Genomic DNA, 11,459 nt, shown 5'->3' with positions numbered 1-11,459 from the left:
TCTGCCCTTTCATACACTGCTGAAGCTGAAGAAGAGTAAGGAAAAAAACCTAGAGAACCTCAAAGTCCAAGGTAGCCACAACTGGATGATGTTTATTTTGGCTAAGTTCTTCTTTACAGTCAACGTCTCCTAGGTTTTGAAGGAAGGAATCTTTTTCTTTCTTGAAGATTGAAATAAAATTAATACCAATAAAAACTCCCTATATTTCTTTGGTAATTTCATTTGAAATTTAACTGCTACTGCTTACGCCTTGTAGGGGGGGAGATATCTCTATGGGAATTGCATGCAGAGACCAGGTTCTTGAACACAAAAATAATCCATACCCTAAATTGCTGGATCAATCCTGTAAACACAAACATGCTTGCCTTCCCCACTTCCCAACTTAATTTTTTCGTTTATTCCTATTTAATTTTATTATTTTTCTGTCTGGGTGGGGGGAGGGGGGGTGGAGCAAAGAATGTTTCGACTATTGACCTGAGACAGTCTCCTGGAAATAATCTAACAGCAGGGAACAGCAAGTCCTTTTCAAAACCAACGAAGCAAAAAAATGCTGTTGACCATGCTATTGTGAGAACTTTGAGGAAGGGGAGGGGGGAAAATTATGAAAAAGAAGAAAAAGAGGGGACAAAACTGTACCTTAGACTCATACTTACTATCTCCTTTAGAAGAAGCCCACATTTTTCCAAGGCCATCACTTTTATGGGATCTCTGTTGTAACTACCCCTTGTTCCAGAGAGATGCTGTTTTTAGCAGCAGTCGGATGTCATGCTTAGGTTTATGAGTGCAGGGGTTTTGCTCACACGGTGCAGTGCTCCACAGCCCTGGATTTCCCTTGATCTGTCTCTCCTCACAACAGCCTGTGGTAGCTTGGAAAGACAAGACAGTATTTCTGTAGAGCTAACACCTGTTTATGTCCTTCTTCAGGGGAGCTCCATGGATTCTCACTGCCTGAGACATGACAATTCTGAAGTCTTCACATGTTATTTAAATGTATTTTAATTGGGCATAGCTAAGAGGAACAAACAAGCAAGCAAACAACAAACCATATTCCCAGTCCTAATGAGATCAGCAGCATTGCCAGGACCATGTTCCCTGTGAAATTATGGCCTCGGAGAGGCCTTGAGGGTGAGGAGGACCTTGCTCAGATATGTTTTGTTACTTTAAGATGCTACTGCCCATCCCAGCTGGGCCAAGCAGTACAGCAAAGTTGGTCCGAGGAACACACATAGTACAGATAATAACAATTTGCTTTCTACAGATGCTTTTTTTCTCTACAAAAAGCCCTTTTGTTTTAGAATTATAATGGACAATACTGGTATGTTGTTGAATCTGTTCCTAACAGTAGTTAAAAACATAACAAAGTACCTATAAAAGTTCTCAAATAAACAACGCTTACATTCTTAAAGAACTTCAGAAAGACTGTAAGTGATGGTTGTATGAGAGAAACTTCCCACTCAGGATTGGTTTTGTTTGTGTTTAATGATCTTTGGTTCTTTTTGCTGATCCTTCATTCTTTTTGTGCATGTGCACAGGCACATGGAATGTCTTCTCACTCAAATACAAAATCCTCGATGTTAATTCATCTTTTGACCTAATGCATTTCCACTGAAAGCCAAGAGATGGAAATTATTATTGTTGGGGATGACAGTTGGGGCCCCCTTCAGGAACCCATAGCAGTGGGTTTGACTTTCCTGATTCCTCATCATTTCCCCCAGATCAGGCCCACTAATCTAAACTATAAATAAACAAAGGGAGGTTATTGTTTGTGAGCATTAGAAAGTCCAAAACTGAAGCTGTGTATGAAGTCTGGCTTTTATTTATGGTATTTGTTGGTGAAACAGACGCTGGTTTCCCACCACTTCATAAAGAAAAGCGAAGTCCTGCTCTGAACTGACAGAAATCATCTATTCTTTTTACTCAGATGTAGCCACTACTCACACTGAGAAACTTTGTGAATAGGTTAGCACATATTTACATTTTTAACTATGATATCACACTTCGGGATTCTTTCTCTAAGGACAAATTCCATGCTTATTTCAAGAAGTAAAAACCAAAATGGAAGAGGTAGGTTTTAAGAACTTTATATAGTTATCTATAAAAGAAATTTCCTCTACTGTATCAAAGGCAGATGTTCTACAGAAACACCAGCACCAATGTGCAGGGAAAAAAATCTGAACTATTGATGAAATAGTGAGGATACTTTTCCCCATGTTTAGATATCAAATAAATAGCTAAGGAAATGTAATGAAAAAAAAAAAAAAAGAAAAAGAAAAAGACTAAACAAAAAAGCCACAAACCACCTTTTGGAAGGAAAGCAAGCATGTGTAATGGAAGCCCAAAGGGTAATCTATTCAGAAGCTGTAAGTGCTGAAAATGAAGGCTTAGAATGAGAGCAGCTCTTCAGCCATAACGCTACTGTCACGAACAGAAAGCTATAATCTTTTTTTCCTATGTTCTCATTATTATCCAAGCACTAAGTGTCAGTTAAGAAGATGTAAGAGAGCAGGAATTTTCAGTGGGGTGGAAATCTTTCGTCACCTGTTTTCTTATGTACAGGAATGTTACAATTTTGTCGTGGCTTTTAACTAATCTTGGGCTTACTGCTGCTGTGACAACCTTTTAAGGAGGCAGAATGTGAAATGAAATGATACTGTTACACTCCAATAGACTGAAAGGACTTTCTAAACCCAAAATAGCAGTTTCAATATTAACACTGGGAGGGTTGAAGCCCATATCTGTGATGAAATTGTGAAAGAAGAAGAAGCAAATATGCTAGCAACCAAGAAGAAACACCACTTCAAGCTTCTGGTAGGTAAAATGCAACTGCCTGGAGTCAAAGAATTAATTTACTTACAGATTTTCTCATTAGTACTAGAAGGAATATTATATTTTTATCTATTTTACAGAAGTTAAAATAGAAGCATTGCAAAGGGAAATGATTTATGAAAAAGGTTCTCCTCATCCACCATCTGTCATTCTTTCACAATATAGCTCCTGTAACAATAGTCTCAGAGGTGTTCAAAACACTGTTTAGGAATAAAATATTAATCAGAGCAAGAAAGAAAACAAAATATATCCATGAGTTAGCAGTCAATTTCAACCTGTTGTTTGTTTCACTGCGTAACCAGATGTCTACAAGGTTTCAGAGCTAAGGCAGATTATGGATTTTAGTAGGATACCTGACTTTTGAGCTGACCAGAGAAGAAATTTGGATTCACTGTATTCAAAAGTGAAAAGACTGTTTGGCTGCAATCCCTAGGATGTTTACAACCTTTTTTTCCTTTTTAAAAGGATGCAGGAAATGATAAATATTGCGGTACTTTAATTTAAATAGCATTTGTTCACTGCTTCCATGAGACATAAATGTACTTGACCAGAAGGGAATAAAATGGCTTTGCCTGTCCTAGAAGGATACAAAGTTGAGCTCACACAAAAATTTGTAGCTCAAGATAAACCATGCTCAAACAGACAAAAGTAGAAATTGTCTTTGGGAGTAACTTCTTACCAAGTTTCTATATTCAGGGTCTTCTACTTTGTTTAGTTAGACCTAACACAGGACAATCCATTATATTTTACTACAGATACTAGATTTGTCATCCACTATTTAGGACCCTAGTGCACAAGAACTAATACCTCATTGACGAAAACTCTGTTTACTGAGCAAACTTATTTGGTGCTCTTTTACATGGCTCTTAAAGGGACAAGGGCCCCTTTCTTCTCCATCCCTCTCCCTACAACTGGAGAAATCATTACTACAGCAGAAAACCTTCAAAAATAAGTTCTTCTGTATGGGGAAAGCTCTTTGCATAGCAAGAACTGGGGGATCAAACAACCCAGTCCTTATTTAACCACAAACATTTTCTTAAGAAACAGCCCAGATCATCGTGTTCAAGTTTTCAATCCATGTATGTCATCACTCACACAAGAAAAACTACATTACATCTCTTTGAGAGAAAGTGATTTAAAAGTATCAACAGTAGAGTCTCAACTATGTTAACAGCAAAGATGTAACTGCTTATTATACATTAATCAATCTTACACAGGGCTTTGGGTTGGGTTTTTTTTAGTTAACAGTAAAATTAGGAAGTAAAATTGAGCACCCAAAGTATTCTCATGCCAGAGAGTTTCTTTGCTCTCTCCTCTGCGGGTAACCAGGCAATAAAATGCTTCGGTCACCACAAGGAGAGCACTCAAGGCTGCACTCGTGCATCCATGCGTTCGGTATTGTGTTCCAGTTCCTCAATTTCACACTTTGCTAGAAGCACGCAGGGACAGCAAGTTTCAATTACTCACATCTGAATCAATATTGATGAGCCTGAACTGCAGCATTTGGATCTGCACTTCTGATGTGGAGACAGTATCCTCTTGAATGTTCTAATGCTGTCTGGTTATCCTTATTTTGAAAGCAGCTTTCTGCATCCTACAGAGACATGTTAAAGCAGGAACACCGCAACAGACACATTGCTTACTACAAATTGTGTAAGTGTGGTAAGCTTTTCTCAACAAAGAAAAGGCATTTATTGCCTTAACCTTAGGAGAAATGAAATGCATCCCCCGGTGCCATAACTAATGACAGGAAGCAATGTTTTAAGGTACTAAGTGGTTGCTCTATTTATTCATAACCATGGAAATTACATGTTAGCTTGCTATGCGCACAAGTGTATTCACATTCATAAATCACAAGTAATTCAGCAAAGTTTACTGCAGTACAGTTAACTCATTTTGGGGGCTTGTCAGTTCTGCTAGCATCACCCCCGTTGCCTCATGAGAACATGGGAATCAGTCCAAAGGATCATCCAGGGAAGCACAGTCATGCAGTGCATTACTGCAGCAGCTCTTCAGTTGATACAGCAGCAGCTAACTAGTATAGACTCCCAGCCTGGAGCCATTTCTGCATGAATACGGGACTGAGTTAATACAGCCTGAGCTAAACTCGCTCTTATCTCACCCAGAAATAGCTGAGTGGCCAGGAAGTCCTAGGTCCAGGACTAGTTTTTGTGTTACATTATGATCAGGAAAAGTAACAGCCATAATCAGTATTTAATGGTCATCTATGCTCTCTCATATTCCCCTTGCTCCAGGAAAACAAAGGAACATTGAAACGTGTCTGCTGCTGGAGTTCACTCAACATTTCTATAATTATCCTTGCTGAGAAACTCATTTTAGAGAGGGTTGGGGTTTTTTTCCATGGAGAAGGGAAAACAGATTAATTCCTTGGCAACAAAATTCTAATTAATCAAAAATATGGCTCTATTCATATTTAGCTTCTTCATTACAATAAAATATCAGATGTTTACAGCTGAAATTAGTCTTGATTCAATGCAGAATCAGGTGGCTCTCAAGATTTAATTATAAAAATAAAAATTAGGTTTATTGACTCCATACGAGTGTTTATCTTGATCTGTGATTCAGTGATTACAGAGAGAAATGATTCAAGATGAGGCAGGACTGTCTGCAAACAACTGGAGAAACATGCTTGTCTCCAGCCCATCAGCCTGTCGCCTCACCCTGGCAAACCATCCCCATGGACTGGCTTTGGACCCGCTCAGCCTCATTCCAGCAATTAGGTGAAGGAAAACAAAATTTGCAAGAGCAATCTGGCCTGAGTGTAAAGGACACCTACTAGCACTGCCACCAAGGTAATTGGTGTGATTTTTGTACACAAAACCTCCATCCTACCTTTTCCAATACAGAAGGAGCTTTCCATGCCAATACCAATCCACAGTGAGACTGTATTTCCTTTGGGAGCACGACTCTGCTCTCTGAATAGGGAACTTTTGTCTGTTCATAACTTTTTCATAACTGAATGAACCTGACCCTGCTTCCACCCAAATCCCCAGCTCTAATCAGGACTTTGATTCATGTATTTAATTGCTTGAAACTTGTCTGTCAATGCTTGTTTGTGCATATTGAGCTTTGCTTACCTGATAGTGTCTCTCTTTGACCACGTGCTCAGATGAAATCCAGCTGTTGAGATTTGAACTAAAAACCAGCGGTGGTGCTGACTTCCACGGATTTGCTGAATCTGTTCTTCCACAGGTTTGTTGTATGTGGAAAAACAGAGAGATGTGTCTGAACCTTGTAATTTCCCCCCCCCCCCCATCCCCCATGAAGATAAAGAGCACTTCAGAATTTACCTTTTCTTAATGTAAAGGCAGTAATTTAAATAGATTAAGAAAGCAATGGGTATCTAGGCTAAATGAATAGAGGACATATTCTTGTTACTACAAGGTCAAGAGATGGTAAAAAGCTGAGCTCCTAACATACTCAGTAAGCTGAACCCTCACCCTCCCAGGCCTCTGTAATTTTGATAAGCAGCACCATCTTTCCCTCGGGATTTTTTAGTCTACACCATCTTCTAGAATAAAGTACCTCTGCACCATGCCACAGAATTAATCTAGGGAAATCCTCCCTAGTAAGACAGTTGAAGTTCTTCTCTACACAGGGACATTGGAACTTCTCTGTCCTGTTTCCTTAGGACAGCCTTAAGCACAGGAGGACATTCTTATGTTGAAGCTCTGTCACTTGTAGAGCATAACTGACTTTTTATTAGGTTGGAGAAAGAAAAACATTGCAATGAAAAAATGAGGGAATCCACGTGCCATTCTTCTCTGTGCTAAACAGGTATTTTGTGTGAAGTAATCACTGAAGGCATCAGGAGTACATTCTCACAGATGAAGGTGCTGATTCTTTTTCACTCTTTGGCCCAATAAAGTTTTGCTTATCTATAATGCAGAAAGCTTAAAATAATCCCAGGCACAGCCAAAGGCAGCTGTTTGGGAAGGCTGGAATGAGAAGCTGGAATGGGCTTGGCTAGGAGGAAGGGACTCAGTGCCTGAAGTCCCCAATCAACTGAAGAGAGCAAGGATTCTAGAATATCCAAGGCCATCTTTCCAATAAGCACCTGGTCGCTGGAAAATCCATCCTTGTGTATTTTGTGGTGGTGAACATCATATGAAAACAGACTTTTTATTTCAGCTGATGCTCCTGGATGCTGCTGTAACTGGGACTAGAAACAGCAGGAGGAAATAGGTGTAAAAGCAGCTGATTGCTGTCCCAGCCTGATGACACACCACACTTTGCAGAGCATCATTTCAATGCCACAAAGCTCTGTCAAGAGGAGCTTCCCTTCATTAAACTGACACTAGGGCATCCCTGGTGGGTGAAGATGCCCAGGGAGGATGGATAGTCCTTGGAAAAGGTGTCTGCCTGCTGTGAACAGCCCATTGTCCATCATCTGGGAGCTCAGCCTGCCCAGTGACTTTCCAGGCCCTGTAATTTTAATGGACACTCTCCATTGTGGCTAAACACTGTATCATCCCTGCAGGGGGAAAGGAGCCCAGGCTGCACATGGCCCCTACCTGACTGACAGGCCACATTCTGGAGTACAGCCAGCAGGGAACTGGCAGGGAAAACCCCAGTTCTTCACAATTGTCACTGGATGCACATTTCCGCCGTGTCAGGTTATTCAGAAGGAAAAAAAAAGGCTCTTTGTTAGAGCACCACACATTTTCCTGTGTTCTCCAAGGGGGAAGAAACAAAACAGAACAAGGCAGCTAAGAAATGAATATTCAAATGCATTTAAGGCTCTTGTTTTTTGGTTTGTTTTTTTTTTTTTTTTTTCTTTTCTTCCCAGGAAAATCTCCTCAGAGATTTATCATTTCTGTGAAGAACTGGAGGCGCTGCCAAGCAGAGCAAACAGGATTTTATTTGATGGGCACACCACAATGAGTATTTGTTATCCTCTATGCCTTCCTGGAGCACAAGTATTTCACTGCATTGTACTGCTTATGCCAAAAACCTTATCTGGAATATTGTAATGCCCACAGAAAACCCTTAATGTATTTGTCTAGTTATTAGATTTAATTGCCAGCCTTTCAGCAGGAATATAGTGTAAATGTAATAAACACAAGTTTCCTTTAATAACAGAGGACTGTAGTTATCTTTTCATGCAGTTTTAGGTTTATGAATATTTGATGATGAACTTTTTTTCCAGTACAAGTATTTCAAAAGAGTGAAACATGGCTTTAATATTAAAAAGCACCATCCTTTAAAGCTTGATATTAATTTTTTTTATTTCTCTTGACTTCTGTGATATTTCTATCAAAACATTTACTTCAAGGCATTGGTAAATGATATTTTACAGTTATTTTACATAACTAAACTTGTTAATTAATCATGACATGAAGTTAAACTGATTTTAACAGCAAGAATTACTAATAGGTTTTGAAAAATAGCACTTGAAATATTTTGTCTACAAAATATTATTCAGTCATATTATTCAGTATAAACTAAAGCCCTCAGGAGCCCACTGCTTGGGGGTCATGTACCTTTAAAAAATCCATGAAATTTAAATATCCAGTTAGTAATTCTTCTTGCTTGCTCCCTTGTCCTCACTCACCTCTGCCAGTTCTTCTAGTTAAAAGTAATGCTTGACTGCCATTAGAATTCAAAGCACTAAGTATTTCATATTAATAACACAAAGCTCTGCAAAAATTCTCAGCCCTCTCACAGGTTAGAATTGCTTTCCAGCAGCCTAACAGGCTTCCAAGCAGGGTGTAAGCTCCACTGGGATTTTAACCAGAACAACACAGACTAGAATTGATGAGTAAAACCCTCCTGACCATCTTCTGTTTGCAAGGGTGGACACGTGTCAGCACTTGCTATGCCAGCAAGTGATACCTTGGTAGATTTATGCAGCAAGAGATTCAGTGAGAAAGTTATAATGAACCTCTGAGCACTTTTAAGGAAAAGCAACTGCCAGAGATTAAGGCAAAGATAATTACTGTTGACATGTTTAATCCCTTCATGGCAGATGAAATAATTCAGCTTGGTTGAGATGCTACATACAGAATAGAGAGGAGTGGTTCAATAGAGATGGCATTTGGAACAGAAGATGGCAGGTGCAAGTGAAGTTTATTTCGGGCATTATGGGCTTTGTGGTGGATTTATTGCGCTCAAGTAGCATTCTCATAGGGGAAAAAGAAAAAGGTTATGCGTGCAGTGCTGAACAACTCTCTTTACATGCAAAAGACATGGAAAACTAGCTAATGGAGAGAAAAGTCTGTGTTCAACTCATAACAGAATTTTGCTTTTAATTGCACACGGAAGAAGCTCGGAATCCCCTGTTCCCTTTATGCCATTATAATGCATGCCATTTCCAAGAAGCCAGGAATTTTTATTACCCATTCCACCATGTGGAATCCACAGCACAGACAAGCTAAGAGTCTGCCTTTCACATCTACTTATTACAAGCAAGTCTGGATACAGGGCATATGGTGCTGCATAACTTTGGAGAAGCAGAAGGTCATCCTGTAGGCAGTCCTTTCAGCTGGAAAGATGCCAGAAGGAAGGAAAGAGGAATGCTGAGTCCTTGTCCAGTGTGTCCAGCCGTACATCACAAACTTAGAGATTATTACAATGCACACCCGTGTCCCTGGGTGGGGGCCTGCCACGTACTTGTTGTAGGCAGCCTGCAAGAACACACCCCTTGCGGATGGAAGTACCCAAGAGCAGCCTTAAAAGAGGGGCAGTGCAGAACTAATGAGCCATCAGAAGTTAGGGCAAGACAACCTTCAGAGCAAGAAGATGAAAAGGTGGCCCAGGTTAGAAAGGCAGAGCTGTACAGAGGGTTTAAGTGAGACATGTAAAGAGCAAACTCAAAGAAACAGCTTTCAAATATGATACGGTACAAAAACTCAGGAAAAGGAGAACTACGCTGACATGGAGAAAAGTCTTCCAATAGAAAATACTATTAACGTTCTCAAGCTAAATTCCTTCCTGATGCAAATCCTCTGAAACCAGTCATTTTGCAGTAGAGGAAAATGTCTTGATGTGAATGTAACATTATTCCGACTCAATGAGTTATGGCAAACAATTCATCATGAGAATATTGAGAATCTATTCAGTTGAACCAAAGGAGTGAAGAGTGTCTGTGCAATGTCAGTGGAGTCTGTTTTGTTAATCCCACAGTACAAAGTATTCTGCTATTGACATGCCACTGAAAATTACATGTGTCATTTCTCAGCTAAAGAACTGAGGGGGGAAGGAATTTGTGTAAGAATCTGCATTTTAAACAAACATTAACTTTTGGATGTGTCTGTGCAGTAGGAATCCTCTTAAATAAGAACCTAGATGCTGCTTGTTGACAAGAACAAATTGAGATCAGGTCATAAGAAAAATGCTTCATCGGCTGCTTTAATAATTCATGATGGATTCCACTACAAATACGTGACAGAACAAATACAAAATAAATTAAGGATTTTCAGTAGCACATCACTTAGGGAAATAAGATCTTCTAAAGGCTCCCACAAATAACAACATGATAGCAATCTTTTTTTTTTTCTACACATAAAAAACTTGAGTGTATAAATATTTTTTTAAAATATAATCTTCTACTTCAAGGACATGAAGCAAGTAGACCTTTTCTCCAACTTACCCTTTCAGGAAATAACTCTTGTGAAAGACTTGTGTGTATGTTTCCCTTTGGTAAGCAGAATTCCTCTTAATTTCTCAAAAATACTGACTCATTTAAATGGCCATGAGTCTCAACTCCTAGTGGAGATAACTTACCTCTGTAATGTTGAAACAACAAAATCTAAAGTACACTAAAATAATTTAGATGGTATTACCTGTGAAATGTTTGACTACAAAAACTGAAATGCATTTGAAGTACAAACATGCTCTTTACTGAGTACTCTAAACTCTTAGCTCTAGATGTTCCAGAGCTGAGAAAGTGCCCTGTGTTTGATCTTAATAAACACACATTTCTGAGTTGTTCTCTTCCTTTCCTAATAATTCATCCTAGCAGGAAAAATATACCTACAGAAGTGAAGCACTGAAATACTGTATCTCTATTTTTCTTCATACCATGCTATTAATATTCTTGCAGTGTAGTTTCTGGTGCATGCATTAAGTTTTAATTAGCATTCCCTGGAATTAGCATGCCTGAAAAAGGCATTTGTTTGTTTAGGAATCCAGGTTTTCATAATGTTTTGGGGTTGTTTCCTTCTCAGCCTTCACCTCAGTGCTTGACCAGCTGATTTAATTTGCCTAATTCTAAAAGATAGTGTAACAACTGAAAGCAAATAAACTCCAGTTAAATTTAATCAGCCTGTGTTCAATAATATGCTTAATATGATTTAATTTTATGCAGACTAATGAATACAGAATTAGGCAGGGCTGGAGTGGAGCACTCCATGGGGCCCTGTGGAGCAGGCAGTGCCTCCTCCTGACCCGGCGCTGTGCCCTGCGCTGGGAGCTGCTCCCACACCCGGGTTTGGGGCTCCAATTATTGCTCCCTGTCCCTTTTCCCTGCCACCACAGCAGCTCCCAGGCTGGCACGTGGCAGCAGTGATTCCTCTGGGTGCTGCCTGCTGTGGGACTAACCTTACAGACCACCCAGGATATGCAGTTGCTCTCCCTGGAACTGCTGCAGGCCAAGTTGGATGGGGCACTGA

This window comes from Melospiza georgiana, chromosome 6 (genome assembly GCF_028018845.1).
Source record: "Melospiza georgiana isolate bMelGeo1 chromosome 6, bMelGeo1.pri, whole genome shotgun sequence".
Lineage (NCBI taxonomy): Eukaryota > Metazoa > Chordata > Aves > Passeriformes > Passerellidae > Melospiza > Melospiza georgiana.
Note: the sequence above shows the minus strand (reverse complement) of the source record.